Source organism: Nicotiana tomentosiformis, chromosome 6 (assembly GCF_000390325.3).
Source record: "Nicotiana tomentosiformis chromosome 6, ASM39032v3, whole genome shotgun sequence".
Taxonomy (NCBI): domain Eukaryota; kingdom Viridiplantae; phylum Streptophyta; class Magnoliopsida; order Solanales; family Solanaceae; genus Nicotiana; species Nicotiana tomentosiformis.
In genome coordinates, this window is record NC_090817.1 from 115,151,478 (window position 1) to 115,168,181 (window position 16,704).

General features: G+C 37.2%; 2 long non-coding RNA genes across 2 annotated transcripts; both read left to right on the top strand.

The window, feature by feature from the left end:
- The first annotated feature begins 365 nt into the window (after positions 1 to 365).
- LOC138894999 (uncharacterized) lies at positions 366 to 1,217 on the top strand. The gene is made up of 2 exons (XR_011409184.1): positions 366 to 609; positions 778 to 1,217. It is a non-coding gene; the product is annotated as an uncharacterized lncRNA (long non-coding RNA).
- A 3,680-nt stretch (positions 1,218 to 4,897) lies between these two features.
- Positions 4,898 to 5,738, top strand: LOC104096731 (uncharacterized). The gene is made up of 2 exons (XR_686415.4): positions 4,898 to 5,086; positions 5,256 to 5,738. It is a non-coding gene; the product is annotated as an uncharacterized lncRNA (long non-coding RNA).
- Positions 5,739 to 16,704: the final 10,966 nt, after the last annotated feature.

A 16,704-nucleotide genomic window follows, 5' to 3' on the forward strand; every position in this document is an offset into this window, starting at 1 on the left:
ACTAAACATGGAAATTAAGGAAAGAAAAAGTACATGAAGAAGAAAAAAGAAAATTAACCAAAACTCTTGGATATTTTAGTTTCTCTTTCTAGTTTCTTTTTTGTTCTTGTTGGATAACTTAGTGTAAATGTTAAATACTGTTTAAGCCACTTGTAATACTATTTTAATAGCTATCTATGTAAAATCAAAATCTAAGAGAAGTACATAGTAGCGTGTAAGCCACTTGTAATACTATTTTAGTTGTTATTTAGGTTAAATCAAAATCTCTGATACCCACTTGGTAACTAATAAGTAACATGCAAAGAAACTTGAAGGAATCTCTACTAAAGAGGTTGTCATCATGTGGACTTCTCCTTCCCCTTTTCTTGAATAAATTTTGTTTCAACTTGGTATACGTAATATAACTTGCTTAAAGACAAGTTGTAATTTAGATAGGGAGAAATATGGGGGAGAAGAGGCCTATAAATTCATGGCCTTTTATGAAGCAAAAAATTGCACTCCAATAATATATTTTCTTATATATCTTTCTCCCTCTTATAAGCTATACTATTGTTGTCATGGCTCGCAGTTATGCTTTCTATTTCACTGTTGCGCTTATGGTGATGTCTGGTAAATGACCTTTTAATTTTCTACACCTCACTCTCTTTTTAGTTGATATGTCTCTATGTAGGTTTACATAATTAATACGTATATATGTCTAATCTTTTACACATACGGACAACAATGATATATATAACATATTGATTTTGACACTTGATTGTTTTTATTGGATTACAGTGTATTTGGCTGAGACGCCGAAAGTGAAAATACTAGCTGTGAGAGAGTTGTCGAATGTAGCAGCACAACTTAATTCAGAACTAACTGGCTTCAGTGTTTGTGGTGCAGCCTGCCATTTTTCAAGTGAATGTGGTAGGGCGTGTCCCCATTGTTACTACAATTTTAGGTATCCTGGCTACTGGTGCACCGCCTAAAGGATAATTGATGGCCAACACAATATGATTGATTATCGTCTTTGCTTTTGTGTGTTTTCCTTTCTCCATTTCAGCTTTCTTTAATTTTCTTATGGAAAGAAAGAAAAAAAAAACGATTAAGTTCTACTTCTACCTATATCAGGACTATATATCGGATGTAAGATGAGATGTGTTGGCCGAACTGTTCCTGCTATATTTGTAGTTTGTGTTTTGAATAAAACTAGTCTATCATTTTGCTTATCAAAATCTCTGTTGCCTCTTTATTAGTTTCTATCGTATACATGAGGCGGATGTAGCTTACTAGTTACGGATTCAACTGAACCCATAACTTTCGACGTGGAGTAAAAATTTATATGTAAAAATTTATTAAAATTGCAAAAATAGTAGATATGAACCCATAACTTTAAAAATATAATGAGTTCAATATTAAAAATCTTAAAATTTAACCCATAAAATTTAAATCCTGAATTCGCCTACGTGATTACGTAAAATACTACTCCGATCCGTTGGAAGCCAGAGTCCGGGACCTATGAAGATCTAACAACCAAATTTAAAATAAGTGGGCGACTAATTCAATATTTTTAATAATAAATATATACAAATAATTTCTCTATTGTAAATAATATTAATTGTAAAATAAATATTTACTTCCTTTTTTCATAATTTGACACTCAAAAATACTTTTTGTAAACCAAACATAATTTGCTTCTTAAATATTATTGTACTTCTCAAATAAATTACCAAACATAAACTCATACGCTCCAAAAGTAATTTTTATAATAAGCAGTTCAACAACTTGGTCGCTCTACGTACACTTTGCTCCTAGTACGCCAAACATCATTAACTCATGGAATATCTACATTTATGGTGCATAAATGTACATAGACTAGGATTTTGAGCCAAGTGCAAATAAAAAACGATAAACGTTTGGGGGTTCATTGAATTATTATTGTATGCACTGATTTAGTGAATGTATTAGTTAAATTAAGAAGTTAAATATGGACATCCATTGATTTACTGCCTTTCGATAATCATTAAGACTCTTTAAAGAGGTCTTTTTGAAGAGGATATAGAATTAACTCAACCAACTCCAAATTACTTGAGTATTACATATTTCTTTAGGAGGCATGATGAGTTTTTTCGGGACTTTTTCGTATATAAAAAGTTTTAAGCTTATTTATCCAGTGTATCTAAGTTTTTCTATTTATAGAAGGTAATTAAAGTTTTTTTTATAAAATATATACAAAACTCGGTCAAAATCTACAATTTATCTACAACTTGAATATAATTTTTTTAACAGAAATTCGGTCAAAAAGTAGAATTTATATATAAATTGTAGACAATTATGTTAGTTGTATATATTTTGTATCTGTATCAATACTCGACATATAAATTATATACACAATTTGCTTATGTGATCTTCCTCGAGTTTCAATTTGGAATTCCAATCAAAACCAACTCGAATCTTCATCAAATTCGCTCAAAATTAGATATAAACTTCAAATGATATCCCCAATCATTTGCAACAACACCCTGTCCAAACAAATAACAATTTCATAAAATTTAATTTTCGAATTCAAAACTTCGAAGATTTTTAGTGAATGCCAATAGAGTTTTTTATGAATTAACAGAGTTTAATAGCGTCAAAGCTGAACAATTTGATCAATGACAATAATCCAACAGCATATATTATAAGTTTGTTCCTCGAAAAAGGAATCTAGAAAGGAATCTCATGAACCAAATATTTTCTTCAAGTCCTATGGCTCCTATATTTACCCAATTTTCGATTCTGGAGATACCCAAATTTGTCTTTTTGGTTGTGATTATTTTTTATTTAGTGAATTTTGAAAGAATCATTTGGTTGAATAAACAATCATGCGTGAGGAAAAAAAAAGCTGGGAGAGAAAATGTGAAAGATTAGATTCTAATTCATTATTTTGTATGTAATTGGTAAAATTTATATCAACTTGTAATTAAATTAAAATTTCATTATTAAGGGTACATAAGTTTTAAAAGTAATATAGATAAGTAAAATTTCTTCTTTTTATCAAGGTCCACCAGCTTACTGTGGGCTTAGGCCTGACCCTACCAGTATATATCACCCGAAAAAAGTGTAAATTAAGTAATACATAAACTTTCGCTTACAATACAGAATCAGAAGAAAACTATAAGAGGAGGACTCTTCCTTTATAATTTGAGCTTTATCCACAATTCAAAAAAAAAAGCTATAAACTGTACACTCATTAAGCTGTTATCCATTATTCAAAAATCGATACAAATTGTACACTAATTAAGCTGTAATAACCATAATCAAAATTAAACTTTCACCGTCATATTATGTTAACCATTTCTGATTACCACTGAACTCCAATCACTACTGCCTCAGCTTCACATTATGATATCCTTGTAAGGGAACTGGTTATTAGGCTTTATAAGTTAAACTATTGATGCAACGAACACATAACCGGAGTTTCAAGCCCTAATACAAGGTCTTATAAGGATACACTAAATTAGAAATTGAAGTGGATTATTAACATGATAAAAAATGGTGATTGTTTATTTTCTAACTATTTTTATGATTGCAGGTCGTTGCTCACTCACTTGAAATACACGTTGATTGGCCATGCAATATGTCTTTCGAGAACAAAAAACTGGCATAAATCTGCTAGAAAGGAATTAACTACGATGCATAATACGATTACTGCTAATATTGTTAACCTTTTGGCAAATTCCCCGTTGTATATTTTGGATGTTTTGCAATCAAACAAATGGGGGATATTAATGATATTGTAAAATGTGATTCTACAAGCATCACTTATTTTAGAAAAATCGTTTCTTCTATTTATATATTTGTTTGTTTGTTTGTTTGTTTTTTCCCCTAAATGTTGTAGACCTGAATTTTATGCTATAGTCGATGTTATATAGGTTACAGGGAATCTAAATCGTTAAAATATATATACATTTTATACTTGACTCTATCTAATATGCCATTCGAGGGAAACTCAAGGAAGGTTGCTAATTTGCTATAGATGAGCACATATAAAGCCAAGTAGCCAACTGACTTAAGTAGAAATATAGCAATCAATAGGAAAATTATAATTCATTACTGAATATTTGCTATAGATGAGCACATATATATTAAGAAGTCCACTAAATATCTATAAATATTTGATCGTGAACCCAACTATTGTTATAAATTTACTTGAAATCGATGCAGGAACTCATAAGTTTCAAATCCTCATGGCATATATTAATAAGGCAAGCCTTCCGTGGTAGGCTTCATTTACCCCACAAAAATGTATGAAAAGGTAAACTTTTAATTTCCATTCAAGTGTTAACTTGATTTGCGAATAAATTAGAAGACTAGTAGTGTAAGAAATATTAAAATAAAATTTACAAAATTAACTGATCGGAAAAAATATTGATTCCAAGTATAGATTTGTTTCGACAAAAATTTGAAAACGGAAACCTGAGAAGTTATATTAAGTAAGATTATGTAGTTAAATGCGTTTAAACTGAAGATCCAGTTGAGGCACATTAGCCAACTAATCAGAATGATGGGAAAGCTATGCTTTTAAATCAAGTTGCTATTAAATTTAATTAATACTTCTGTTTAGGTTAAAATTTTCGAAATGAGCTCTTGATCTCCAGTAAATTTCATCCCTCTTCTTACGATGGCATATTAGATGGATGCTTAAGTGAGGGTTGCAGAAGTACTTAGTAGTGTGTAAGCCACTTGTAATACTATTTTAATTGTTACTTAGGTTAAATCAATATCTATTATACCCACTTGGTAGCTAAGTAACATGCAAAGAAACTGTAGGGAATCTCTACCAAAGAGATTCTCATCATCTGGACCTCTCCTGCCCCTTTTCTTGAATAAATTGTTTCAACTTGGTTCGTAATATAACTTGGTTAAAGACAAGTTGTAAATTATATAGGGAGAAATATGAGGGAGAAGAGGCCTATAAATTCATGGGCCTTAATGAAGCAAAAATTTGCACTCCAATAACACATTTTCTTATTCATATTTCTCCCTCTTATAAGCAATACTATTGTTGTCATGACTCGCAGTTATGCTTTCTATTTCACTGTTGCGCTCATGGTGATGTCTGGTAAATGACCTTTTAATTTTCTACACCTCACTCTCTTTTTATTAGATATGTCTCTATGTATGTTTACATAATGATTTCAATATAATGTGTAATCTTAATTTTACACGTTCGAACAACAATGGTATAACATATTTATTTTAACACTTGATTCTTTGTTACTGGATTATAGTTTATTTGGCTCAGTCTCCAATACTTGCTGTGAGAGACTTGCCGACGAATGTACCAGCAGAACTCAAATCAAAACTAACTGGTGGTAAGAGTTTGATGAGTGGTTGCGGCGGATACTGCCGCTCGAGCAGTGACTGCTTTGATAGGTATTGTAAGTATTGTTACTACGATGTTATTAACCATACCTATGGTTGCGGCTAAGGGAGGATCATCGATTGCCAATACAATATGAAGTCTGTTGCTTCTCACTATATATGAGTAGAGATGTTTGTGTTGTTTATTGCCTTTGCTATTGTGTTTTCCTTTTCCCGTTTCAGTTTTTCTTTTTCTCATGGAAGAAAATAAAATGACTAAGTTCTACTTCTATCTAGATCAGGACAATGTCGAATGTAACATCAAGATGGGTTGTGTTGGCCTACATTAACTGTTCCTGTTGTATCTGTATTTCTAATTTTTGAATTAAACACTAGTATCATTTAGCTTATCAAGATCTCGGTTTCCTCTTTACTACAGTTTTTGTCATGTACATGATCCCATGCGAAGATACTACATAGTAATTGAAAGCCAGCTTATGGGGTATGCCAGGGGATGGGGCTGAGGGAGGAGGGAGACTTATGAAGGTCCAACAATATTAACAAAAAAAGTGAGTGTACAACTAACCAGGCACTATAAAAGTCTTCGCTCGTTTTGTATTCTTAACGGTTGATGAAATTTACTAAACATCGGGGTAAAAACGGAGGGATTTGTGTGGCTATAAATGTATTTGTGCGGTCTTAATATTGCATTTTGAAACTTGTGGTATCTTAAATCTGTTATATCATTTATGTGACCGTAAATACTTTTTATTAATAAATTAAAATAATAAATGACACACAACTAATAATAATTATATCAAGATTAAGAGTATAAGTACATTGAATGGACTAGAGAAATTATTTTATTAAGTCATCATAAAATACTTATCTCTACTTGATCCGTTCAATACATACAGAATGTACTAGCACAAGAAGTCGGAATTAAACCATTCCCATAATCAAGATAAATTATATTTAATCTTGTGCTATAACCATTCCGATGGTTTGTCCAATTCCATCGTTAGATTGTGAACATAAACTTTATGACTTATAAGAACCGATGATTTAATCTTCCATGTATAAACTAAACTCTATACACTAAATCATCTACTATATAAGCAACGGACGCACAGACAAATATGTGATCTATTTAAAATAAAACTTTATTGAATTAAATAAATAAACAAATAATTATTCCATAAAGAATACTATAACAATATGCATGATTTATAGTATATCCTAGCAGTATTAAGATATGATATGCTGATGACGAAGGAACTATTTCAGTAATTAATAAAGCAGACTACTACTAATGATGTGATCAGGTTTAGTCGAAAAATTAAGTGCAAGTTGGATTCCGGAAAGAAGCTACTTCGTGCGTTACAAGGAAAATATTTGCCGGAGGAATCTAAATTCAAAATGGATTTCAACAAATAAGGAAAACTTGCCAAGCTGGAAAAAGGTTGAGTAGTTAGAAATAAATAAGAAAACCAAATCAGATTTCTGCCAGCCCTACACCTATATAAAGTGACCTATTAATGCCGTCCCAAACTTCAATAGCATTCGCAGCAAAAAAGGTGGTCTCAGGGATTTTAGCTACTCAACTAAAGGACATATTCCTAAAGATAGAGCTGCTTAGTTCTTTAGTTGTTTGGTTGAGTCAATTGTTTTTGAATTGTAACCTATTTGCTTTTGAGAAGTGTAATTATGGGTTAGCACAAAACATTGAAGTTTTGGTTCACTTTCTAGACTAGAATTAGTTTAGAAAGGGGTAGCTACAATTGTGTTGATTGTAGGGAAATGGTACTAGAGTTAGCCCCCTTGATTATAAAGTTGTAACCTAAAATCGCTCATTGAAGTTGGTGAATTTTTGAGAAAAATCCAACGAGGTTAGGTCGTGATTTTTATTCCCTTGAACATGAAGGTGTTTCACTTAAAATTGTTGTGTTCTTAAATTCAGCACTTCACTAGTTGTTCGTGTCTAAATCAGGTACAGGTTCTTTGACTCTATCACGACCTCAATTTTCCTCTGTAGGATGTCGTGATGGCATCTAGTCTCTTAGACTAGGTAAGCCTAACATTCATGCATAAATAACTGAAATAATGTTTAGAGTCTCGAAACTCAACAACTAATAATAAGAAAATCTCTACAACTCAGTATATATATAATTGCCCAAAACCTAGCGAAATACAAGTCACAAGCTCTATGAAGTTATACTGAATATCTCTATATATCAGTGGCTAATAAAGGATAAGAAAATAAAATAACTAGGTAGAGGAGAACTCCGAGGCCTTCGGACGCCATCAGGTATACCTTGAAGTCTCTGAAATTGATCTCTAGCTAGTGCCTGGTCCGGTAAGAGGTACCCAGATCTACGCAAAATGATGTGCAGAAGCATAGCATGAGTACACTACAATGATACCCACGAGGTCAAGTCAGGTCCCTACTGGACTAAAGAAAACACGGGATACTATGATACGAAACAAAAAACCAAAAACACAAGGGAAGAAATAGAAAGTATCAAAAGAATCAATACCGAGGTACCACCTCGTAGTCTCAAATCACAAATTAATTCACAATCTTTCCTTATATCACTGCGGGAGCCTTACATTTAGTTTTGAAAATTATTTTTCCGAAATAACATCCCACGTTTTAGCCCACCTTATCACACTGCATGACTTCTAGTAGTTTTCCTACTAGCCACGCGTATCAAGAACACCTTATCTCACCACATGCATTTCAACCCCAAAACCTTATACCACCGCATGCGTATCAATATCACAACGTAAAACAAATCGCACCTCAAGTGCCCAATATCACAACTTGCCACAGAAACCAACAATAACAATGTTTTCACAAAGAAAAAAATCCATGGCTCAACCACAATGTACACAAGAGTCTCAACAACAATGACAGGATGAGATTAACTCACAAGAATAGTATTTCACAACTTAACACTTTGCCTTAATGCGAATCACGACCTTTATAACTCAATACCAATTTCAACAACAAGATATACCAAGAATAACAACTTCAAGTAGAGAGTTCAATGGTTACATAATGAATATGGAATAAAGGAAGTAAGAACTTCAATGAAACATGTAGAGCAATTAGCAAGTAAGAGAGAAGACAAGTAGAACATGTGAAAATGGACTAGAAATGATGACTATAACATGTTAAGTTAACTAAATTAAGACATGAAAGGAATCTACATAGCTAAAACTGGTAATTTCTATATTTAGCCTGTGCAGACACTCGTTACCTTGCGTACACGGCTTTCACACATCACAGTGATCACAAACAATACCAATCCTAAGGGATAATTCCTCCACACAAAGTTAGGCAAGACACTTACCTCAAAACATGCTAACTCAATCCACTAGTAGGTCTTTCCCTCAATTGTCCAACTCCGAATGGCTCGAATCTAACCAAAACAACTTCATACCATAAATATAACTATAGGAAGCTAATTCGAATAATAAAGTTACGATCCTTGCAAAGAAATATAAAGTCAATTCAAAAAGTCAATCCGGGACCGCGTCTCGAAACCCGACAAATATTATAAAATCCAAACACCCATTCAATAACGATTCCAACCATATAAGAATTACTCTAATTCAACCTTAAATATCCTTTCAAAACTCAAAAATTTAGTCTACAAAATTTTTACCATTTTTCCCCAAATTTTCAACTCAAATCCCTAATTTGATGATGAAAATAGTAATAAATTCTTGAAATATAGTCCAATCCGTATTAGAATCACTTACCCCAACAATCTCCTTGAAGAACCCTCGAAAAATCGCCTCACACCGAGCTCTCTAGGTCCAAAATATGAAAAATAAGATGAACCCTCATTTTTGAAATTATACTCTGCTGCCCAGTGATTCCTTCTTCGCGAATGTGGAAAGTGGCTCACGTTCGGGAAGCACAAATTGAGCTGCTGCCAAAATTCCTCTTCCGTGAATGCAATAACCCACTCATGAACGCGTAGACCAAATATGTGAGGTCCCAAGCCTGCCTCTCTTCTTCGCGAATGCGGCTCCCTGCCCGCAATTGCAGTGCACAAACCCACTGAACCTTCACAAACGCGTGGCCTTCTTCAACAATGCGAAGGGTGAATTTCCAACAATCCCTGAAGACTCTACGCGAACGTGGAAAAACCTTCGTGAATGCGTAGAAGGATACTAGACCTGTAAAAAACTAGTAGCTATAACAATCCTTAAGGTTCCGAAATGCGCCGAACATGGTCCGAATTACACCCGAGGCCCCCAGGACCTCAACCAAACATACCAAACAGTCCTAAGACATCATACAAATACGCTCGAAGCGTCAAATCACATCAAACAACACTAGAACAACGAATCAAGTGTCGATTCAAGCCTAATGAACTTATGAACTTTCGGATTCCAAAACTCATGTCGATTCATACCAAAACAACTTCGATTGACTTCAAATTTTGCACACAAGTCATAAATGACATGACAGACCTATTCCAACTTCCAGAATCAAAATCCGACCCCGATATCAATAAAGTCAACTTCCAGTCAGACTTTCCAACCTTCCAAACCTTCAACTTTCCAACCTTCCAAAACTTCAACTTTTCAACTTTTACCGATTCACGCCGAAATGACCTAGGGATGTCCAAACCAATATCCGGACACGCTCCTAAGCATAAAATCTCCATACGGAGCTATTGAAACTATCAAAGCTCGATTTTGGAGTCATCTACACAGTAGTCAAACTACGGTCAACTCTATCAACTTAAGTCTCCAACTGAGGGACTATGTGTCCTATTTCTCTCCAAAACTCACTCGGAATCAAACCCGAACACCCCGAAAAGTCACATAATAAAAATATAACATAGAGGAAGCATCAATTAGGAATCTGGGCTAAAATACTCAAAATGATCGGCTGGGTCGTTATATCCCCCCTCTTAAAAAAATGTTCTTCCTCGAACGAGTATAGACAAATACCTGAAGTGGTGAAATGATGAGGATAACGGCTACACATATCATGCTCGGTCTCCCAAGTTGCCTCCTTGACTGGTTGACCTCTCCATTGAACCTTCACTGAAGCAATGTTCTTCGACCTTAATTTTTGGACCTGCCTGTCCAAAATGGCCACCGACTCCTCAACATAAGACAAATCCTTGTCCAACTAGACTAAACTGAAATCTAACACGCGAGACGCATCATCGTGATACTTCAGGAGCATAGAAACATGGAATACTGGATGAACTGCAGCTAAACTTGGTAGTAGTGCAAGCCTGTAGGCCACCTCTCCAACCATCTCAAGAATCTCAAAAGGTCCAATATACCTAGGGCTCAACTTGCTCTTCTTTCCGAACCTCATTACACCCTTCATGGGCGAAACCGAGAGCAAGACCCTCTCCCCAACCATGAATGCAACGTCGCGAACCTTTCGATCCACATAACTATTCTATCTATATTGGGCTGTACGAAGTCGATCTTGAATTAATTTAACCTTTTCCAAAGCATCCTGGACCAAGTCTGTATCCAATAGCCTAGCCTCACCCAGCTCAAACCAACCTATCAGACACAGATACCTCCTCCCATACAAGACCTCATACAGAGCCATCTAAATGATCGACTAGTAGCTGTTATTGTAGGCAAACTGCACAAGCGGCAAGAACTGATCCCAAGAACCCCCAAACTCCATTACATATGCACAAAGCATATCATCCAATATTTGAATAGTGCGTTCGGACTGTTTGTCCGTATGAGGGTGAGATATTATACTCAACTCAACCTGCGTGCCTAACTCACACTGTACGACACTTCAAAATCGCGATGTAAACTGCGTACCTCAATTAGAGATGATGGATATCGACATGCCATGAAGTTGGACAATCTCGCGAATATAAACCTGAGCCAGCTGCTTTGAAGAATAAGTAGTCACCACTGGAATGAAATGAGGTGACTTGGTCAACCTATCCACAATCACCTATACTGCATCGAACTTCCTCTGAGTCCGTGGGAGCCCAACAATAAAATCCATAGTAACCCGCTCCCATTTCCACTTTGGAATCTCTAGCCTCTGAAGTAATCCACGTGACCGCTGATGCTAATACTTCACCTGATGACAGTTTAGGCACCGAGATACATATTCTACTATGCCCTTCTTCATTCTCATCCACCAATAGTGTTGCCTCAAGTCCTGATACATCTTGGTGGTACCCGGATGAATGGAGTACCAGGAACTGTGGGCCTCCTGAAGAATCAGTTCACGTAAACCATCTACATTTGGAACACATAGCTTGCCCTGCATCTGAAACACACTGTCATCCCCAATAGTAACCTCGTTGGAATCGCCGTGCTAAACCGTGTCCTTGAGGACAAACAAATGGGGTTTGTCATACTGACGCTCTCTGATACGATCATATAGAGAAGACCGAGAAACCACACAAGTCAAAACTCGACTCGGCTCTGAAATATCCAATCTAAAAAATTGGTTGGCCAAGGCCTAAACATCCAGTGCTAATGGCCTCTCCGCTGCCGGTTGATATGCTAAACTACCCAAGCTCTCCGCCTTTCGACTCAAGGCATCAGTCACCACATTGGCCTTCCCGCGATGATATAAAATGATGATATCATAGTCTTTAAGCAACTCTAACCATCTCCGCTGACGTAAGTTAAGATCCTTCTGTTTGAACAGATGTTGTAGACTCCGAAGGTCAGTATAAACCTCACAAGGGACACTATACAAATAGTGCTGCCAAATCTTCAAGTCATGAATAATAGCTGCTAACTCAAGGTCATGGACATGATAGTTCATCTCATGCACCTTCAGCTGTATGGACGCGTAGGCAATCACCCTATTGTCTTGCATCAACATCGCGCTGATACCAATATGCGATGCATCACAATACACAATTTAAGACCCCAAACCCGTAGGCAACACCAACACTGAGGCGGTAGTCAAAGCCGTCTTGAGATTTTGAAATCTCTCCTCACACTCCTCGGTCCACCTGAATGGAGCACCCTTCTGGGTCAATCTTATCATAGGTGCAGCAATAGATGAGAAACCCTCTACGAAATGACGGTAATACCCTGTCAAACCAAGAAAACTCCGGATCTTAGTAGATGAAGATGGTCTGGGCCAACTCTACACTGCTTCAATCTTCTTCAGATCTATCTTGATCCCCTCACTCGACACTACATGACCCAAAAATGCCACTGAATCAAGCCAGAATTCACACTTTAAAATTTTTGCATACAACTTCTTTTCTCTCAAGGTCTGAAGCACGATCCTTATGTGCTGCTCATGATCCTTCCGGATCCAGGAGTACACCAAGATTTCGTCAATAAACACAATAAAGAATGAGTCAAGATAGGGCTGGAATACACTGTTCATCAAGTGCATGAATGTTGCTGGAGAGTTAGCTAGCCTAAATGAAATCAAAAGGAACTCGTAATAACCATACTGAGTCCAGAAGGTGTCTTTGGGATATCTTGCTCCCGAATCTTCAACTGATGATAGCCTGACCGCAAATCCATTTTTGAGAACACTTTGGTACCATGTAGCTGATCAAATAGGTCATCAATGTGTGGCAATGGATACTTGTTCCTCATCGTAACCTTGTTCAACTGGCGATAATCAATACACATGCGCATAGAACCATCATTCTTCTTTACAAACAAGACCGGAGCACCCCAAGGTGATACACTGTGCCGAATGAAACCCTTATCAAGCAACTCCTCCTCTAACTCCTTCAACTCTGCTGGGGACATACGATATAATGGAATAGAAATGGGATGAGTTCCCAATAGATCAACACCAAAATCAATATTCCTATCGGGTGGCATGCCCGGAAGATCCGCCGGAAACACATATGGATAGTCCCTCACTACCGGAACTGACTCAATGGTAGGGGTATCAACACTGATATTTCTCACATATGCTAGATATGCATCACACCCCATTCCAACCATCCGCTATGCCTTAAGAAAAGATATCACCCTGCTAGGAACATAATCCAAAGTATCTCTCCACTCCAACCAAAGAAAACCTGGTATAGCCAACGTCACCATCTTTGCATGACAATCAAGGATAGCATGATAGGGTGACAACTAGTCCATACCCAAAATAATATCAAATCTACCATACTGAGCAACAATAGTCGGATCTGGTCTCAAAACTACCAAGAACAACTAAACACGACTGATTCAATAATGGAATGTCCCACGGGTGTGGACACAAAGACAGGAGAACCCAAAGAATCTTGGGATACACCTAAATATGGAGCAAAGTAAGATGATACATAGGAATAAGTGGAGCTTGAATCAAATAAGACTGATGCATCTCTATGACAAACCAGAACAATACCTGTGATAACTGAGTCGGATGCAACCGCTTCCATCCTAGTAGGAAGCGCATAAAATTTGGGCTGACTTCCCATTCTAGGGCGAACTCTACCTGCCCGACCTCCACCCCCGGCTGGCTGTGCAAGCGGAGTGGCAACAGTTGCAGTAACCATGGCATGAGAAGTCTGGGGCCCCTAAGGAATATGTGGGGCCTGAGTATTCTGTGGAGCTGGACCCCTCCTGAGTCGGGGGTAGTCCCTCACCATGTGACGAGTGTCACCAGACTCAAAACAAGCCCTGGGAGGATGTGGCTGCTAGAACTAGCTCTGGCCTGATCGGCTGGACTGACCGCTGAAAGCACCTCGTGCAGGAATACTGCTAGAAGCTGGAAGTGCTGAATGAATAGGGTGGCTCACATAGCCCCTACCATGACGGGCTGCAACTGGTGCACGGGCACCACTATATGTGCCGGAATCTCAAGGCCTCTTGTCCTCTCTCTATCGGGCCCACATACCCTCAAATCTCCGAGTGATCTCCACTACCTGCTAGTATGGGATATCCCTCTCCATCTCTCGGGCCATGGTGGATCTGATACCAGGGTTGAGCCCCTCGATAAATTGACAAACCCGCTCTAAGACAGTAGCAACCAAGGCTGGTGCATGCCTGGATAAATCAATTAATTGCCTATACTGGTATAGCCTCTCAAGTCTATGCTCCTTCCTCAAACTGAGATGTGGTAGGAGCAAGTGGAATCAACCCTGCCTGAGCTAAAGTGCCAAACATGCTCAAAAACTAGGCGAGAGTCTCCTTGGGTGAAGGGCTAGTAACAAGCGTTTAAGGTTCTTGCTCTCCAACTGGATCTACTGGTGGCTCCTCTATAGCAGGTGCTCTGGCTGCACTACGTGGCCGTCCTCGGCCTCTGCCCTGGCCTCTCGCGGCTCTAGTAGGGGCACGGGTGCATGATTATCAGATCCAGTTGTGCGTGTCCTTACCATCTGTGAGAGAATAGAAAGACCGGGATTTAAAATTCCGAAGTCAACAAATTCGCACTATAAGGAAACAAAGAAGTGAAACTTTTCCTAACAGTTCCATAGTCACTCGAAGATAAGCATAGACATCTCCGTATCGATTCGCGAGACTCTACTAAACTTGTTTGTGACTTGTAATACCTATAAACCTAGAACTATGATACCAACTTGTCACGACCCCAATTTCCCTCTATATGATGTCATGATGACACCTAATCTCTAAGACTAGGTAGGCCTAACATTCATGCAGATATAACTGAAATAATGTTTAGAGTCACAAAACTCAACAACTAATAATAAGAACATCTCTACAACTCAGTATATATATAATTGCCTAAAACCCGGCGAAATACAAGTCATAAGCTCTATGAAGTGATACTGAATATCTCTATACATCAGTGGGTAATAAAGGATAATGAAATAAAATAACTAGGAAGATGAGGACTCCGAGGCCTGCAGACGCTTGCAGGTATACCTTGAAATCTCCAAAAATGAGCTCTCGCTAGTGCCTGATCTGGTAAGAGGTACCTGGATCTGCGCAAAAAAATATGTAGAAGCATAGCATAAGTACACCACAACGGTTCCTAGTAAGTGCCAAGACTAACCTTGGTAGAGTAGTGTGGAGATCAGGTCAAGGCCCTACTGGACTAAATAAGAAACTGAACAAGTGTACAACAATGAAACTAATGACATCAATAGAAATGAGATAATTATAGAAGCACACCGAAAATAGCTACACTGAACTAAGGCAAATAGTACTTCACAAGAAAATACGAGATACTATGACACGGAACAAAATAACAATAACATAAGAGTCACTAACGAGGTACCACCTAGTAGTCTCAAATTACAAATCAATTCACAATCTTTCCTTATATCACCGCGGGAGCCTTGCATTTAGTTTTGAAAATTATTTTCCCGAAATAGCATCCCGCGTATTAGCCCACCTTATCACACCGCATGGCTTCTAGTAGTTTTCCTACTAGCCATGCGTATCAAGTCTACCTTATTTCAACGCATGCATTTCAACCCCAAAACCTTATAGCACCGCATGCGTATCAATATCACAACGTATTGCAAATCGCACCCCAAGTGCTTAATATCACAACTTTCCACAGAAACCAACAATAACAGTGTTTCACAATAAAAAGCCCATGGCTCAACCACAATGTACACAAGAGTCGCAACAATAATGACCGGTAGATATTAACTCACAAGAATAGTATTTCACAACTTAACACTTTACCTCAATGTGAATCATGGCCTTTATAACTCAATACCAATTTAAACAACAAGATATACTAAGAATAACAACTTCAAGTAGAGAGTTTAACGGTTAAATAATGAATACGGAATAAAAAAAATAAGAACTTCAACCAAACATATAGAGAAAATAGCAAGTAAGAGATAAGACAAGTAGAACATGTGAAAATAGACTAGAAATGATGACTATAACATGGTAAGGTAATAAATGATGACTATAGCAATTAAGGTATGAAAGGAATCTACGTAGCTAAAACCGATAATTTCCATATTTAGCCCGTGTACACACTCGTCACCTTGCGTACACGGCTTTCACATATCACAGTGATCACAAACAACACCAATCCTAAGGGGTAATTCCCTCACACCAAGTAAGGCAAGACACTTACCTCAAAACCCGCTAACTCAATACACTAGTAGGCCTTTCCCTCGATTATCCAACTCTGAACGGCTCGAATCTAGCCAAAACAATTTCATACCATAAATATAAACTATAGGAAGCTAATTCGCATAATAAAGTTACGATCTTTGCAAAGAAATAAAAAGTCAACTCAAAAGGTCAAATTGGGCTTGCGTCTCAGAACCCGACCAAAATTATAAAATCCGAGCACTCATTCGATAACGAGTCCAATCATACAAGAATTACTCAAATTTGACCTCAAATCGCCTTTCAAAATTCAAAAATTTAGTCTAGAAAGTTTTTACGATTTCCCCCAAAATTTTCAGCTCAAATCCCTAATTAGATGATAAAAATAGTAAT